The sequence below is a fragment of the Amblyomma maculatum genome, chromosome 1 (assembly GCF_055883805.1).
Source record: "Amblyomma maculatum isolate TAMU_Amacu chromosome 1, ASM5588380v1, whole genome shotgun sequence".
In the NCBI taxonomy this organism is placed as follows: domain Eukaryota; kingdom Metazoa; phylum Arthropoda; class Arachnida; order Ixodida; family Ixodidae; genus Amblyomma; species Amblyomma maculatum.
The window spans coordinates 446,008,357-446,026,343 of NC_139344.1; the positions used below are offsets into that span (position 1 = coordinate 446,008,357).

At 47.8% G+C, this 17,987-nt stretch overlaps 1 long non-coding RNA gene across 1 annotated transcript; it reads left to right on the top strand.

Moving 5' to 3' along the window:
* The first annotated feature begins 229 nt into the window (after positions 1 to 229).
* On the top strand, positions 230 to 17,910 carry LOC146209617 (uncharacterized). The gene is made up of 3 exons (XR_014701125.1): positions 230 to 484; positions 16,236 to 16,305; positions 17,896 to 17,910. It is a non-coding gene; the product is annotated as an uncharacterized LOC146209617 (long non-coding RNA).
* Positions 17,911 to 17,987: the final 77 nt, after the last annotated feature.

Here is a 17,987-nt window from a genome sequence, read left to right on the forward strand (position 1 = left end):
GAGGCTCAGTAACTGCTTGATAACATAGTCAATCTGGATGCAGCACAGTGGGCTCGGCAACACCAGTGAGCCAGCATAGCGCGTGCGTCGCGCGAATAAAGTATATTTTGCATTTGCCTGCAAGACGAACAAGCGTCGCAGGTGAGTTGCAGTGGTCATAGCTGAAGGCGGTGTTGGGTGGCGTCTTGTTTATAAAGCGGTCAGGTGGCAAGGAGGTTGATTGTTGGCGATTGACTATCGTCGATGAGAATGCATGTGGCGATAATCGCGGGGCATAATCCTGCGGCGGCGCTGGCAGGCAGTGGGGCAGCGGTGCTGTTGACGTGCGCGTGGTCGGTGGGATGCTGTGGGGCAGGACGGGCTCAGGGCCGCGATGTGCTGGCGGCCAGGCTGGCATCCGTGTGACCACCCGGGCATCACTCGTGGACCAGCTGCCGCATCGCAGGAGGCAGACGGAAACCTGCAAGACGAACAAGCGTCGCAGGTAAGTTGAAGAGGCCATAGCTGTGGTGCGGTCGAGCCTAATGTTCAGCTGGTGGTGGTGCTTATGGATATGCTTGTTATGGTTAGACTGTGGTTATACAATGATTCACTCTGGATACGATATGGCGTTTCAAATTCCCCGACTCTTCTTTCGTAGTCCTCACGACGCTCTTCAGTAACGTCTCCATCGGTTTGGGTCAGGCCAGGCTTGGCAAGAGACTTTTCCCGTCTCTTCTTTAAACATTGTTCTCGCTGTTCTGGTGTTTTCTCGGCGCGTCTCTTCCTTTCGGGTTCATTTTCCTTAATCCGCGATGGACGTTCCTCCTCAAGCCGCTCCTGTCGTTGTTCCTGGGTTTCCTGGGAACATCGCAGTCGTTTCGTCAAGTTCCAACGTTCATCACTGCTGAATCTACACCTGGCTTCTGCATCACTCTCCATGGCATTGAGCGAATCAGTAACATCCGCCACATCTTCCACTGTTTCCACTGAAGAGGTTGCACGTCCACGCAAAGCTGCATACTGAGCACGCCTCTTCGAAAGTCTTCTCTCGCGCTGTTCCTCCGTCTCTGTAGCTCACTGCTGTCTGTAACGCTCATTGCGACGAGCTTCCCTAGCGGTAGGTAGCATTGTCCAAGCAGTTGTTAAACCGCCGGCGGAGGCACCGCGACTACTCGCAGACGGCGCGTGATAGTCGGCCAGCACTTCGGCGTTACGTCACAACACCTGTTGCGCTCCTGGCGGACAGCGCAGGAGTTAGGCCGCCGGTGGTGGCACCGCCACTACTCGCAGACGGCGCGAGATGGTCGCCCTGCTCTTCGGTGTGACGTCACAACACCTGCTTCGCTCCTGGCAAACAGCGCGGGAGTTAGGCCGCCGGCGGTGGCACCGCCACTACTCGCAGACGGCGCGCGATGGTCGCCCAGCTCTTCGCAGTGACGTCACACAGAGGTCACGCGAAAGGTCTCAAAAATGTGTGAAAGAATCGGCCCACCTTGGATTCGAGGCTTTGAAGAACTTCGCAAGCAACCAACGTTTTTAGATTATCTAAAAACGTAGCAAGCAACGAGGGACATTAGGCCTAGTTAGGCCTAGGCAAACAAAGGCACCCCCGGCCGTTTAGAAGCTCAACGAAAATGATGGAAACCGTGGAGGGAACGAGCATAGACCCTGCTGAGCTGAAAAAACCTGGTCAGTGGTCTATTACTAAAGAAAAGAAGAAAGGCGGTGCCACTTGAGAGCGAGGAACGCAGCGTCACCGATGATCAAGGGAGAGAGCGAGCCGCGTCCAAGCTCGCCGGAAAGAGATTGGCAGCAAAGTCGCTTGAAAGGCAATCGATCAAGATAACCGACGGAGCTGACAAAATAATTCTCCGCCCACGGGGAGGAGTCAGCCGCCTACGTAAGTACGGCAACATTAAACTTGCGGAGTTGATCGCTCGCACCGCGAATACAAACATGAGACAGGCCGCGGAAGACACCTTCTCGGTCAACACAAAACAGCAGTCTATCCGTATCGCAACAGACAGCGAAGAACGGAAAATAAAATACGTCACACTACGCGTCCTCGAATTCGAGGGCCAGAAAATTGAAATCACGGCGTACGTCGCTATGCCCGAAGACTGCGGCAAGGGGGTGGTACACGACATTCCCCTTCGCATCACCGAGGAAAAAATAGTGCAACGGCTACGCACGATCAAAGGCAACCCCCCCCCCCCCACCCCCCACCCCCCTTCCTCCGTGCTAGGAGCCAGGCGCCTGGGCAGGAGCTCAACCACCCTGCTCATACTGTTTGAAAAACCAGAGGTTCCGAGGTGGGCGAAACTCTCACTTACATGGCAAAGATGTGCATTATATAGAAAGAAATACGAGGTTTGCAACGCATGCGGGCGCCTAGGGCACCGCGAAGATGCCTACCCAGATCCCAATAACGCTAAGTGCAGAGGATGCGGAGAAGAGCGCCCAGATCAGGGACACACCTGCGAAATAAAATGTCAGCTGTGCGGTAAAGACCATCCGCTTGGCGACAAGAAGTGCAGAGAGCTCTACAGGACTCCCTACCAGACCAAAAAACGTCAATAGGAGCAGAAAATCGACGAACAGCAGCAGCAGCAGCAGCAGCACAACGAGCAGCAGCAATATTCCAACACCACACCTGAGAGCGGCCGCAGAGGATGCTCGAAATTCAGAAGACCACCTTGACCAACGCGGATATTCTCAAGACAGGGACGGAGGCTTCCGTGCCCAGAGCGGGGACTTTCCGCAGTTGGAGGACGCCAACCGACGTCACCGTTCAAGCTCCCGCTGCAGCAGGGAGCGGTCCGGATCCAAGTCCAGGTCGGGGCCCAAATCCAGAGCCACGGCCAACTCCAGGGACCCAAGGAACCCGTCGGCCACCCAAAAGCGAAGCCCGAGCGGGGACAGTAAAACCGTGAGTTTCAGCAGTGGGGTTCCCCAGGCTAAAGATTAGGAAAACAAAGAAAAAGATAAAGAAATAGAAAAGTTAAAGGAGGTCGAGGAACTGGGGGAGATTATTAAAAAATTCACCCAGGACCCCCACCAATCCAAATCACAGCCAAATTCCGGGGCTCCCCTGCCTCCACAGCCCCCCCCCCCCCCCCCCGCAAAACAAGTAGCCAAACCTTCACCTCCTCCTGCGACGCCAAATGTGCTAACACCACCCGCGGCGTCAGACGCGGAGGAAGACGCAATGATCACCGAACAGTGCAGACCACCTCCCCCGCAGAAACGGAGAGACGGAGAAACAGATCTGCTGGCGGCAATAGAGCGTAGACTAGACGCCAAATACAGGGCGAGACTCAAGAGGCTCGAGACAGGCATGACCAGCATCATAGGCACCCTAAACCAAATTCAGGACACTAAACAAACAAACGCGACCTTGCTGCTATGGCAGAAAGGCAAACAGTGAGAGAAGGGATACTGGACCAATTCTAACAAGGGCAAAACGCAACCAAAGATTAATTCGAAGGTATGGCAGTGGAACTGCCGAAGATCCCCGCGCAAGCGAGCGTTAGTGCAACATCTCGAGCAAATAGTTAAACCTCTCGCCGTAGCCCTACAGGAAACGCTAAGGAGTAATTAGATCATCAGGATATCAAGCGTTTGCTAGTGACCGGAGAGAAAAATCCCGGGTCACTACATTCGTCAAAAGGAACGTAGCGGTGATCGAACTTGAAATTAGTTCGCGTGACATTGAGGCGGTTTTCATTGAAATCACGGGCAGGAAGAAAGAACCCAGTATTTTCGTCCTAAACATATATAGCTCTCCTCAGCAGCGCAAAGTTAGGTTCAAAACATTATTTCGCAAAGCAATGAAGGCAGCCGGAGCGAACCCCCTGCTAATTGTAGGAAACTTCAACGCTTTCCACTAAGAGTGGGGATATAATAGGCAAGATCCGAAGGGCCGGCAGTTATGGGAAGATTTTCACGAATTAAACCTCGCCCTGCAGACAGACTCTGGCTGCCCGACCAGGGTGGGAAACAGTAAGAGCAAAACACAACCCCAGACTTAACATTCGCCAAAAACATAGAGGAGCTCAGGTGGAAGAACACAGAGCTCAACTTTGTAAGCGATCATTACGTCCTCGAAATAACGCTTAAACGGGGAGTCAAAGTAAGACGAGTAATGGTCATCAGCGCAATCGAATGGGAGAAATTCAGACAAATTAGGGAATCCGCAAACATGGACGAAAATATTGAAAATATCGACGATTGGGCAGAAACCCTCATGCACCACGTTACATCCGCTACCATTACCCCAGAGGGGGACGATGCACCGAGAACAGTCGACAGGAAACTCCTACAAATGTGGGAAGCAAAAAAAGGTATGGAAAGGCGCCTCCGGTGTCAGAGATGGACCCGAAACCGAAGACGAAAAATAGCCAGGCACAATGACATTGAGGATTATGCAATTAAACTCTGCGAGCGAAACTGGTGTAACAGGTGCGATGAAATGGAGGGCAACATGAGCCTTTCAAAGACGTGGAGCCTGCTACGATATCTTCTTGATCCCGACAGTTCGAAAACACAATCGAACACAGCAATAGCAAAGGCAAGACACGCGTTTGAGGGCACTGATGCGCAACTAATAGCTAAACTTGTAGACACATATGCCGGCGATACAACATCCCTCCCTCTTAAGCAATACGCGGGCCCTCCGAACAAGGCCCTCGACGCGCCCATCTCAGAAGCGGAAGGTAATGCCAAAATCCTGAGATTAAAGACGCGATCAGGTCCCGGCTCCGATGGAATAACAAATAAAATGCTAAGAAACCTAGACGACGCTTCCATAACGGCACTCACCAACTATATGCAAGAAGTATGGAGTAGCGGTCGTCTTCCCCAGCAGTGGAAAACTGCAAACGTTGTACTAATTCCAAAACCTGGAAAGCCCCCGAAATTGGAAAACCTCAGGCCTATTTCTCTAACCTCATGCATTTTAAACCGTATGGAACGCGTAATCCAAACAAGGCTAACTAATTTCATGGAGAAAGACGACCTGTGGCCGCATGAGATGGTCGGGTTCCGACCGGGCCTGTGCACACAGGACGTATTTGCTCAGATTAAAACCTGACATAATTGACTAGAAATCCAGAGACGCGAAGGTAATTCTAGCACTAGATCTAACAAAAGCATTTGACAACCTAAAACACCAGGCAATTCTCGCGGGACTGCAGGAATTAGGAGTCGTCGAGAGGGCATATAATTACGTAATGGATTGCCGGACAAACAGGACGTTGAAACTAAAGTTTCAGGACCTAGAATCCCCCACTGTCTACCTGGGAAGTAAAGGAACGCCGCAAGGCTTGGTGCTCTCCCCCTTCCTTTTTAACGTGGTGATGAAAGGCCTTCCTGCCGCTCTTAAAGTCATAAAAGACCTGAAGTTCAGCATTTACGCGGACGACGTTAATCTCTGGATGAACAATGGCAGCGACTACAGCATAGAGGAACGCCTACAGACGGCGGCGGACACCACTGTGTCCTACGCGGCCGAAAGGGGTCTTTCGTGCTCTCCGCAAAAATCCGAACTTTTCATATATAATCCAAAATCAATGAGGTGCAGGGGCGACTTTAACGTAGAAATTAATGTCGACGGCAAAACCGTACCAAAAGTCCAGCAAATCAGAATCGCCGGACTTTTTTTTCAAGAGGACGGGTATAACGACGGAACGATAAAAAAATACTACCTACGCGACGCAAGTAACAGGGATATTTAGGAGGATTGCATTCAAAAGCAGAGGCCTCAAAGAAAGAAGCCTCTTGAGACTGATGCAGGCGTACATAATAAGCCGAATATGCTATGCCACACCGTTCCTCAAAATCAGGACCAATAAAAAATATGATACGCACTCATCAGGCGTTGAGTCAAGAGGGCGCTGGGTCTGCCCATCTCCTCTTCTACGCAACGCCTGATAGAAATGCGAGGGCATAATAGCTGGACGGAACTTGCTGAAGCGGTGAGAATCGCCCAAAATTAGAGATTAAGTAGGTCGAGCACGGGTCGAACCATCTTAGAATGGGTGGGTCGAAAAATAGATAGGGGCACAGCCGACAAGATTTCCCTCCCGTCACAATGCCGCGAGAACATCATTGTCCGTCCTCCCCCTGCAACATGCACCCAGAATACCACAAGGAGAAACGGACGAGAGCAGAAGCACTGGATAAAAGATCAAAAGAATTCAGAGTAAAAGAAGTTGCCTACGTAGACGCTGCAAGTCGCCGCGGTAGTCGATGGTAGCGGCGCACCAGTCGTCTCCGCCACCATCCGAAGCAGAAACATAGACACGCCTGAAGAGGTCGCAATAGCGCTCGCTTGCGTCGGAACGAAGGCTAGATTGATTTTTAGCGACAGTAAAACTGCTCTCTGGAATATCAGAAAAGGCAGGGTTTCACAAGAAGCTGCCCGAATTCTAACAGCTGCAGGTTGAGCAATCGCAAAATCACCCTAATTTGGGTCCCAGCGCACACGTCCGTCCCGGCAACGAGGCAATGATTTAGCCCGAGATTTTTACTTCCGGGCAAACGCAGAGCCGCCCGACTGCCAGGCGGTGTACGAACGTTTGCAAACCTATAAAAAAATCGAAAATTATAGATTAGGAAGACGTCCGATGCCGCCACCGGATCCTAGCTTAAATAATAAACAGGCCATAGCCTGAAGGCGATTACAAGCAGAAAATTTTCCGAACCATATCTGGTTGTTTCACACCCAGATAGTTTAGAAAAAAATGATAAATGTAAAGGCTGCGAAACGAGGGGGACCCTCGACCATATACTTTGGGAATGCCCTAAGGCTCCGGGCGCTAGGGACAACATTAAAAGTAGAGAAGCCTGGGTAACCCTGCTGCGAAGCGACGTCCCCGCTAACCAGCAAAAAGCCGTGCGCCTGGCGACTGAGGCCGTGAATAACCAATGCATATTCACCAGTCCATAGTCGCGGAGGTTCCAGCCCCCGTTCCTCAGGCCTGCGTGCCAGGAGCGGGGAGTAGGGAGTTGGGGTCCTCCTAAATCGGTGGAAATAAAAGTTTTAATCAATCAATCAGTCACGCGAAAGGTCAATGGTGGCACCGCCACGGTACGGCAAAGGCTTCAAAGTGCAAGTAGTATTGCTTTCGCAATAAAAGGTGACGGCTTGATCTGTTCATCGCACGGTAGTAACAGACCTGTCGCCGACAAAACTACACCGATTCTGGGATCTTATTGAAGGGTGATAAGCTGCAACGCAAAAAGTGAGCGGCCTCATAGGTGAGCGCGATCACACAACGAACCCAATTATCAAGTGCGCTGTACAAGATCGAGGTTGGTGTCACGCGCTTCATGGCCTGCAGATCTCTAGACGCCTGCTTGACGCGGGGAAGAATTAAGCCAATCATCGCAGACTGCTTTCTTACGCGCATTTGATAATGACGTTCGTAGAAGAACAACCCTAACAAGCGTTATGATCACGTTTTTATAAACTAAGTGTTGTTTATATGTGCGCCGGTCGAATTTTGACCATCTGGGGTTCCCTGACGTGCGCTGGCATCGCACAGCACACGGACGCCACTTTATTTTCGCCTCCATCGAAACGCAGCCGCCGCGGTCGGGTTCGAACCTGGGAACTCCAGCACAGTAGTCGGGCGTCGTACCACTACATCACCCCAGCGGGTCAACTCTAAATTGCCCCCTGAAGTGACCTTTACCTAAATAAGAGTGGATGTCCATGATTTCGTCTTCACACAAATGTATACGTCACCTTCTTTTCCCCAAAATCTGGCTTAACTAGAGAGGCAGCCCTTCGTTGTGCGTTATCACCTGGAACAACCTTGAGGGTAAAAAACTGGATATGAAGTAATTTCGAACACCTGGAGATCTTTATTGTGGGCTCTGATCGCACAGCACACGGACGCCTCTTTATTTCGCCTCCATCGAAAAGCAGCCGGCGACCGCGGCGGCTTCGTTTCTATGGAAGCGAAGCTAAGAGGCGTCCGTGTGCTGTGCGATGTCAGCGCACGTTAAAGATCCCCATTATACATTTGTTTATAAGCTCCCCATATTGCACATTGGTTTATAAGCAGGGAAACAATAATAAATAACAAATAATTGGTTCAGAGGAAGGGAAAGGCGCAGTATCTGTCTCATTTGTTTCTGTGGACACCTGAACCGCGTGGTAAGGAAAGGGAGGACGGTGGGAGTTGGAGTGTAAAGAAAGAGAAGCCATAGTGGAGGGCTACGATGTTCCAGCACCTGTGGATTGGTTGGTTGGTTCACAGGAAGGGAAAGGCGCAGTATCTGTCACACTTGCTCTGTGGACACCTGAACCGCGCCGTAAGGGAAGGGAGGAAGGTGGGAGTGAAAGTGGAAAGAGAGAAAGGGGAGCCGTAGTGGAGGGCTACGGAGAAATTTCGACCACCTGGGGATCTTTAACATGCGCTGACATCGCACAGCACACGGACGCCATTTCGTTTCGCCTCCATCGAAGCGCAGCCGCCGCGGTCGGGTTCGAACCCGGGAACTCTGGCACAGTAGTCGGGCGTCCTACCACTGCGCCACCCCGGCGGGGCAAAGCACTTGGGGATCTTTAACATGCGCTGACATCGCCCAGCACACTGACGCCTCTTCATTTCGCCTCCATCAAAACACAGCCCGGCTGTGCTTCCCTGGGAATTCTTATAAACCAATACCTATACAATACACAAGAAAAAAATCTTAAAACATAATCATCCGGTTAGGTGTAGATTTCCACAGTTCAGTGGCATCCACTCAAAAGTGTAGGGGCCCTTTCCTTCTCAAAACCTAATTTACGGCATTACCGTGTCCCCGCCGGGGTGGTACAGTGATAAGACGCCCGACAACTGTGCCGGAGTACACGGGTTCAATCCCGACCTCGGTGGCTGCGTTTCGATGGAGGCGAAACGAAGAGGCGTCCATGTGCTGTGCGATGTCAGCGCACGTTAAAGATCCCCAGGTGGTCGAAATTACTCCGTAGCCCTCCACTACGGCTCCTCTTTCTCTCTATCCACTTTCACTCCCACCTTCCTCCCTTCCCTTATGGCGCAGTTCAGGTGCCCACAGAAAGAAGTGATACTGCGCCTTTCCTTTCCTGTGAACCAGTTATTATTATATTATCGCCGTGTTTGCCCAACACCTTCTCCAGTGTAAAAGTCGAGAAGGTGTTGGTTTGCCCCACCACTGTGGTGCAGTGGTAAGGCGCAAGACTATTATGCCGGAGTACCCGGGTTCGATCGCTACCTCGGGCGGCTGCGTTTCTATGGAGGCGAAACTGCGTCGTGTGTTTTGTGGTGTCAGCACACGTTAAAGATCCCCAAGGGGGGGGGGGGGGGTGTCTAAATTAATCCATAGCCCTCCACTACGGATCCTTTTCTATCTTTCCACTTTCAATCTCACCTTCCTTCATTCTCTTACGGCGCGGTTCAGGTGTCCATGGGGCAAGTGTGACATATTGTGTGTGTTTCACTTTCTGTGAACCAATTATATTATAATAATAATTATTATTAATATTGTTATATTATTATTATTATTATTATTATTATTATTATTATTATTATTATTATTATTATTATTATTATTATTATTATTATTATTATTATTATTATTATTATTATTATTATTATTATTATTATTATTATTATTATTATTGCCTCTCCGCGGTGGTGATGGTGTTAAGATACCTGACCACTGTGCCAGAGTACCCGGGTTCGATCCCGACCGCCAGCGGCTGCGATTCGACGGAGGCGAAACGGAGAGGCATCCATGTGCTGTGCGGTGTCAGTAGTAGCTGTGGCTTGCTACTGGCTCAGTAGCTGAGCCACCTCCACCGAAGCAGAGGCGGGTGAATGACGGCCGCCAACCGAAAAAATTCGGTGGCTGGCTACGCCCAGCCGCAAGCGGCGCTGACCTACCGCCCCAGCCCCGTACGTTAAAGATCCCCAGGTGGTTGAGATTACTTCGTATCCATCCACTATGGCTGCTGTTTTTCTATTTCCACTTACACTCCCACCTTTCTCCTTTTCTTTACGGCCCGCTTCAGGTATCCAAAAAACAAGTGTGGCAGATACTGTTCCTTTTCTTTCCTCTGAACCATGTATTGTTACTATTATCATTTTTATTATTAATAGCCGTCATCGTCATGGAGATTTTCACCTTGAACAACCTTGACGATCTAGGACAGATACTGCGGCTTTCCTTTCTTATAAACCAATGTACACTATTGTACCACTGAAAAAGAATGTTTTGGCGTTAGTATGGGCCGCTGGACAATAGGCACCCTACAATACCCCGATACCTTGCTCGGGGGTTGTCATCGTTCTGTCTCCTCAATGGGGTGCTTTATAAGAATTCTACTTCCATTGCCAAAACTTACCTGCTAGCCATAGCGGCCTACCTAATGCACCAAATCCTCCCGGCCACCCACAACATCCAACTTCCGGTCATAATGCCTTTACACGTACCGTAACCCGATTCCGGCGTAACTGTTAGTGGCCACATCTTGCTCCGAGCATCCAGCGTTCGTACTGACTTTTAGACAAAGTCGACGGCGAAAATATCCGGCGCTCAAGCCGTCCGGTATGTAGCAATATATTGAGCCCATCCCTAACATCGTTCAAAAAAGTAAGCGCGGACCTTTTAAGCCCATTTCGTTTATCCTCGAACGGCCACAAGTGGCCCGTAGTCGCCAAAGCCTACTTCACATGCTACGCTAAAACGGAGGCCCTTGCCCAAGGTACTGCAGGTGAAGTTGCTCACATAAACGACGTTGTGCTTACACATGGTGCGCTGTGGACCATTGTTACTGACCGAGGCAAGGTGTTTACAACTCGGCAGCTGCGTGACACTTTAACTCTCAGCCATACCAATAATCGCACAACAGCAGTGTATCAACTTAAATAAATGATCTAAAGAAACGGCTCAACAAAACACTGGCGGACATGACCTCAAAGTACGTCGACGTTGAGCATAAGATGAGGGACGAGATTTTGCCGCATGTCCCATTCGCCTACAATAGGGCGATGCAGGAAACCACAAAGTTTACACAGTCTCGTCTCTTCTATGACAATGAGGCGCGCACGATTTTGGACGCGATGCCCTCATGCGGGGATGAAGCGGTGGCACCCGACACCGCCCATTTCGCGGAACAAACCGAGTAAGGCAATGAGCTAGTCTGCTTGCACATAAAGGTGCAGCGTGCCACCTACTCTTCACAATATAACTTTCGGCACTGGAAAGCCCACTTCGGACCAGGCGATCAAGTGTGGGTATAGACCCTAGTGCGCGACTAAACCTTGTGCAAAAATCTCCTACATCGTTACTCCAGACCGAATAAAGTCTTGCTCCGCTGTAACAGCATCAACTACGAAGTTCCTCCCGATAGAAGTGTGACCGTCAGGCTTCGTCGTCAGCGGTTTGAAGTTGTGCGCGTGGTGCTCTTAAAACCGTACTTTTAGCGTGACTGAGCGCTTTGTCAACGGTGGAGCAATTGCTGGCCGAATAAGCAAGGCTAATCCCACCTGTAGCAAAAAACAACTCAAGTCAACTTGCTGTGTAAACGTTGCGTTTCGCAACCTTGACGTTTCCCGCAAGCGAGGACTTCACTTGTTGTGCAGCTCCCCTCACCCCTAATTTCGTTTTTTTTTCTTCTTACCTAGTCATCGAGACGATGTTTTCCTGTCGCGGGGGAATGAAGTCACGTCCCCAGCACCGTGCGGCTGCCGCGCTTGCAGACAACCACGAAGCGGCCGTTGGCTCGAGAGGCGCGCTGGGGGCTGAAATCTGATGCAAATGCTAGAAGCCGACTTGATTCTCATGTCTAGCCCACGCGTACTTTCACGGATCCTTCGGATATGAGTTGCTACAGTATACAAGAAAAAAAGTGTGAAAACATGATCTGACCTTGTAAGGTGTAGGCGTCCACATGTCCGTGGCGTCCATTTAAAATCATAATTAAAGCTCCTGCCTTTTCTCAAAAGCTGATTTAAATAGATATTATCAAAATCAAGAACGCTGATTGGCAAGCGGGTGTAAAGAGGCTGTCGCTGCAACACTATCACTAAGTTCAAGCCGTGCTTAAACCCCCCAATGTTTCCTAAGCACAATCAGATCGTATATAGTAGAACATACTCCTCAAGAAATGAATTTATTTATTTATTTAGTTATTTATTTGAAATACTGTTAGCCGTTGGGCCGTTACAGTAACGAGACGTAGTACGAGTTTCATTGGAAGCATTTACAAATAATACAAATTTCATTATACATTTGAGTCTATTCTTTGATTCTTTGATTTCAGACTTCTTTGATTCTTTGATTTCAGACTTTCAACGTAAGTGCAGGTAAATCACAGAAACAAGGGACCAGAAAGTGAAAGCATCGATAAATCAGAAAAATAGAAAAATGAATGTGATAGAACATTTCCGTTGTAGATTTGCATTCGCATATCGTTACCAGGGCAATGCTTTACAACACATTTTTCAGTATACAGTAGAAATAGCTTTTTCAAATGTTGGCAAAGTAGCGCGGCCTGTCAAAGAGATGCTGGTAAATTATTCCAATCTGCTATCATCCTCGGGAAGTAAGAGTTGTTATTACGTTATAGCGCAGAATCGCGGATTGGTAGTAATATTCATGACTTGCTCTTAGGCTCTTAACTTGTTTGGTGGCTAAGTAACGCGAACTGTTGAAACTCAGGGAGTTTATTGAAAGCTCAGACAAAAATTGCAATGCAGTAAACCGCCGACGCTCATCTTGAGCTGGCATATTTATAAGGCGCAGCATATCTGTGACAGAATCGGTACGTGTTTCCACGGGGTCTCATATACTGTTCGCATATTCTGATGTTGGCCGCACATAATTTAAATCGACAGTTTGGCACCTTGCGATGCCAGCTTTTATCTTCAACGCAGAAACTAGTTTCTTTTCAGCAACTGAACACATTATCACAACACAATTTTTCTACCTAGTCTAAATCTTGAGAAACGAGGGCTCCAAGATATTTAAGTGCAGAGGCTGTGTTAAATACGGTAGAGCCGAGTCCATTCCTGTGGTCATGGACAAGTTCGGTCTTCTTTGTTACTCCTAAAACAAGTGCTTTTTTTCCTTATTCACTTTCATTTTCCAACCTTCCCACCCCTTTTCAACTGCTTTGACAGCATATTTCAGTATTTTCTTATTATCTACATTGCTCCCTACATCATAGAGCAGGCAGTCTTTGGCGAGGTCTTACTGTAAGATCTTTAATAATTTCGGAAGCGTCATTGATATATATTAAGAACAATAATTGACCTAAGATGCAGCCCTGAGGAACTCCATAGGTTAAGTTTAATAATTCCTATTGCTGCTATTTATTTCGATCTGTGTGATCTACACTGCTATCCGTATGCTGCTATCCATTGCACTAGCACGTTGTTAATTCCGATTAATGCTTGTTCTTTAAATCATTGTTATAGACTGCCGAAAGCCTTGGAAAGGGCCAGGCACAATGCATCAGTTTGCTTCCTATTGTCCAGTACCTTGGTTAAATGATTATCTGTTTCAACTAGCTGTATTACAGTGAAACGGTTCCTAAAACCCAGGCTGGTTTAAAAAAAAAATCTTTTGATGCTTCAAGCAGTGTATCGATTGCCTTCGATATTATATGCGCCCAAAGTTTGCAGCAAACCCAAGTTGAACAAATTGGAGTGTAATTTTCAATGGCTCTCCGGTCTCCAGTTTTGTGCACAGGGACTATTTTAGCTATGAGCCAATCATTAGGAACACGTTGCTGCTTACGTGAGGTTTTAAATATAATGATCAAATAATTACTGACCCCTTCCGCGTACCTGTGCGAAAATTCGCTATGTTGTCCGGCCCGATAGACGTTTTTCCTTGATATTTAATACAAGCGATAACGCCCCTTCAAAGATTATTTAAATTTCGGAGATTGCTCTCGCTTGTGTCTGAAGCGACAAATCCGACGATAGAGAGGTTGCTAATGGGGCAGCAAACATCGAATGAAAAAAAACTTATTGTAGGCGTTCGCTTTCCCTGAAGCGTCCGTAGTCACCTGATTCTGAATTGAACACTACGCTGAATATAGCTATTCCTTAATTGGAATGTCGTATAGTCTGTACGTTAGCCTTCGTCCACTTACCATATTTTAAGCTTTGTTATAATTGCTGTATAAGTCTTGATATGACCACGCATTTATTATTTTTTTCATTTGTTGCGTACGTTTATATCCCCATTTTGAGCTCCTCCTTTACGTATACGTCCTGCTTGAATCATTGGAATCATCATATTTCTTGCCTGTATTTATGTATTGTTTAGCCCAGCGCTCAATCTGCGCGAAATATATTGCTCCATTCAACAACTGTAATGCTTCTGCAAGCGAATGCAGGTACATGAATGCATAAATAAACTGAATATAACCTTTAGTGCACGATTGTGGCCGCAGTGGATTGTCAGGGATCATCGTAAAAACTTGATTAAGGACAGATAAAAACATTTAGACGCCTTATGAATTTTCCTATAAAGGCTACAAGATCAGGGAGTCTCGAAAAGATAGTAACTTATCGATAGTGCACTCAGTATCTGCTAACGTTAAAGCCCTACCTATTGCAGATCTTATTTTAACCTGGAGTAAAGGCAAAGAACCCTGCTTTCGGCTTTATACCAGTAGCATAAAAAGTGGCGGCAGAGATGCATAATACCTTACATTTTAACCTAATCTTACCTGTGGGCGAACAAAAACAAGGCAGCACCGTTCTAATATGCATGCATTTAAAAACAGTACGTCCGTCCTCATTAATAAATGTCTACAGAGTCGGTTTCTTACTGTACGAGGCACGGCTTGAGCTAGAGCGGACATGTGCTGCCCGCATCATTCTGAGTACGACTACTGCTGCTGGAATTTCACACTGCATATTTTTTCAGAGTGATAGCTAGGAGACCGTCCTATTCAAGCTCACGTGAGCTATATTAACTGTTTTCTGCCTCTTTCTCCACCTCTTTTAAAGTAATGCCTGGATGAACAGAGTCCTATTTCTGTACTTCGAGCCTCTCTTTGCCTTGAAACGTTTTCCTGCCTAATGTAAAACAAGCATCCAGGGTTAGCAAAACTGGAAAGCTGTACTTACAAAAACTGTGAAGAATTCATTTCCCATAAGCGAACCATTTAGTTTCCAAAGAACTCGCATGTGTTGGAAGTTCGGGCGCATGCATAGCTCTGATAACCCAACGATAGTGCTGCCCAACGAAGCTCGTTCAACGAGCAATAATGTACGTTAGGTGGACAAACGGCTGAAGAAACATTATGCTCGCTAGGACGGGCATAGAACTTTCCGCTGATACGAGTGTAGAAAAATATATTTAGCAGAAGCAGTAATATGCAGAGGATTTCAATATTGTCATGACGTACTCTCGCAGGTACTCTTTGCCTTAATTGGACAACATGACATCCTGCTCCTTTATGGTTTGGAAACACGCGGAAGGGAGTAAACAAAGACTATATGCCTGAGTTGATGGGGGGGGAGGGCATGCTGCTCAGGTGGCAGAAGTCAGATAATATAGCCCAGTTTTATGAAAGGCGTAAAAGCCCGCCTGCATGGCATGGGGCCAGTGTGCGGATCAGAATCGAAAAATCCTGAAAGTGTGTATTGCACTCTCACCCTTCCATCTCAGTGGCGAAGGCCACGTTGGCGAGTTGCCGGCACTGGGGTTGCTGAGCCGATTAGACGTCGTGAAGTAGTGTATTGACACCGAAAGACGCCGGCAAGTTGCATTGTGCAAACGTGGTTAACAAATATGCTGGACATTATTTCCGTAATGGCAGATATTGCCCAAACATTGCCCATTTCTACCGAGTGAAATGGACAATTGAAACTGTCCTATTTCTGCGCTACACTTTCGATTAGTGCATGCCACCCAGGCTTCTGTGTTGTATTTCGAAAAATTGTTTTTTGCCGTCACTTTAAACGCCAGCACTTATCAGGCTTTTTAAGGAAACCACTGGCCCAATAGTGAGAACATGCGGCAATGTTCGGCATTGTCTGCCACCACTACACTGCCCCCGTACTCGAGTATCGAGCCTATGACTTTTGCTGTTTGAGAATGTAGACGACACTGTCTGGAAACACCATCATCAACAACAGCGTCCCACTCGTGATGCTTTTGCAATGAACAGCACATCAGCCAGCTGCGAAAACTTTGCTGCCTTCCTCTCATTCTTTTATATTTCTAATTCGTTTCCTTTCACCGGACCTACACAGGTGCAGTGCAGCAGACTTGACAACGCTCGACAATCGCAAATTCGAACGCTCTTTCACGGAAGGAAGCGAGGTAAGCAGAGCTTTCTGTCTCGTGCAAATATCAACATATGGTAACTAAGATGTCCACAATGTAGAAAATGTTTTGCATATACTTCATTCTGTTGTGGCGGAACTGAAAGCCTATAAACGTGCCGTAGCGGGTTTCAGATTTATATAATAAACTGCTTCGCTGCGAAGATCTGGAATGCAAGATTTGCGGTTAACGCATGAATAGGAGAAGACGATCACTGAGCCCCATATTTTGTTTCCCTGACATGTACTTCACTGAAACCTTGCTACTCTACTTTTGAGCAGTTAACAGGGTAAAAATGTCTAAAATGAACAATAAACTCACGAACATGTGCTTAAGCCTGGGCAGTAAGGTAGTATAGTAATGCATCAAGAGGACCTCCAAATCTATACAATAGGATTGTAAATATTACCGATGTAGTTACCTTTAGCTGTGACGATATTAATATTCAAGATCTCAGTAGTAATAAGAACATTAAAAACCAAGCGTATGGTAGTATTTATATATATATACATTGTGGAAGAAGGCCAGGTAAAGGCAGCTGTGGCAAGGCAAGGGATGCCATGCCTGGCGTTTATTCCAATGGACAACCGTGGCGCGTCATCATCCCCCGATGGCGTCGCGGGATAATGACGATGGTATGTAGATCCTTGGAAGGCTCACACAATTTTCCTGGGGGATCGGAAGCAGCCAGCCTGGCCGCTTCTAAGAAACTGCTACATTGCAGCGAACAAAGGGCTTCATACGAGACACATGAACTATCTCAGTACCACTGTGACGTCGATCGGCTGGGGGATGAATAGGCATAATGCAACCAGCGAACAAAACGGTACACAAGAAGGAGTACACAGGACAGCACTGGACTAACAACTGAAGTTTATTGGAGAGTTGTAAACCCAGGAAGCCAAACGACACATGAATATCAGCGCGTTTACACCCACGTGATGAGACCCCCTTACAAGCTCAACCAACAGCCCCCCCCCCCCCCCCCAACCAAAATGCATCGATACAGGGAAACTTCTTTTTACTTTCTCCGCCTACACGCGTACACTGTTTTTTATCAACCTATATTATTTATCGCAAGGAATAGAGATGGAGCGCTAACGCACTTATCACTGCCCTGCAACCTGATGTGAAAGGCTTCCAGTATTTCCCTTTCCTCTTTGCTCTTTCCTTTTCCTAGTATGGAAATCTTATCTAAAGCCGGCACGCAGTCTTTACATTGTCTACAGTGACACGGAAGCTTATTTGGGTCTGACAAACGTTTCAAGGAATTATTGTGTACGCGTGCCCAGTCATTCACACATCTACCGGTCGGGCCGGTGTAAACCCGGCCGCAAGAAAGGAGTATCTGGTACACGACACGTGTGGAACACCCGACAAACTTGTTCAGATGCGCCTAATTGACGCAAGCTATCCGGCTGACAATCGGCGTGCAGTTGCCGAGTCCGTGCTGCAAAAAAATAAAAACAGAAAATGGGGGGGTTTGGAAAATGCTAGGCTTGAAAAGAAGAAAGTCGAGGTAGTGCCTTATTTGCATTACTGTTATTTTTTGCGTTACTGCATTTACTGTTACTCTTGGGGGCGTAGAATCCAACGACCTAGTCGGCCTGTCAAGTTTTTCAGCGAAGACAACCAGCAAAGAGCATGATGATCGGTCACGACTGTGACGTGGCAACGAT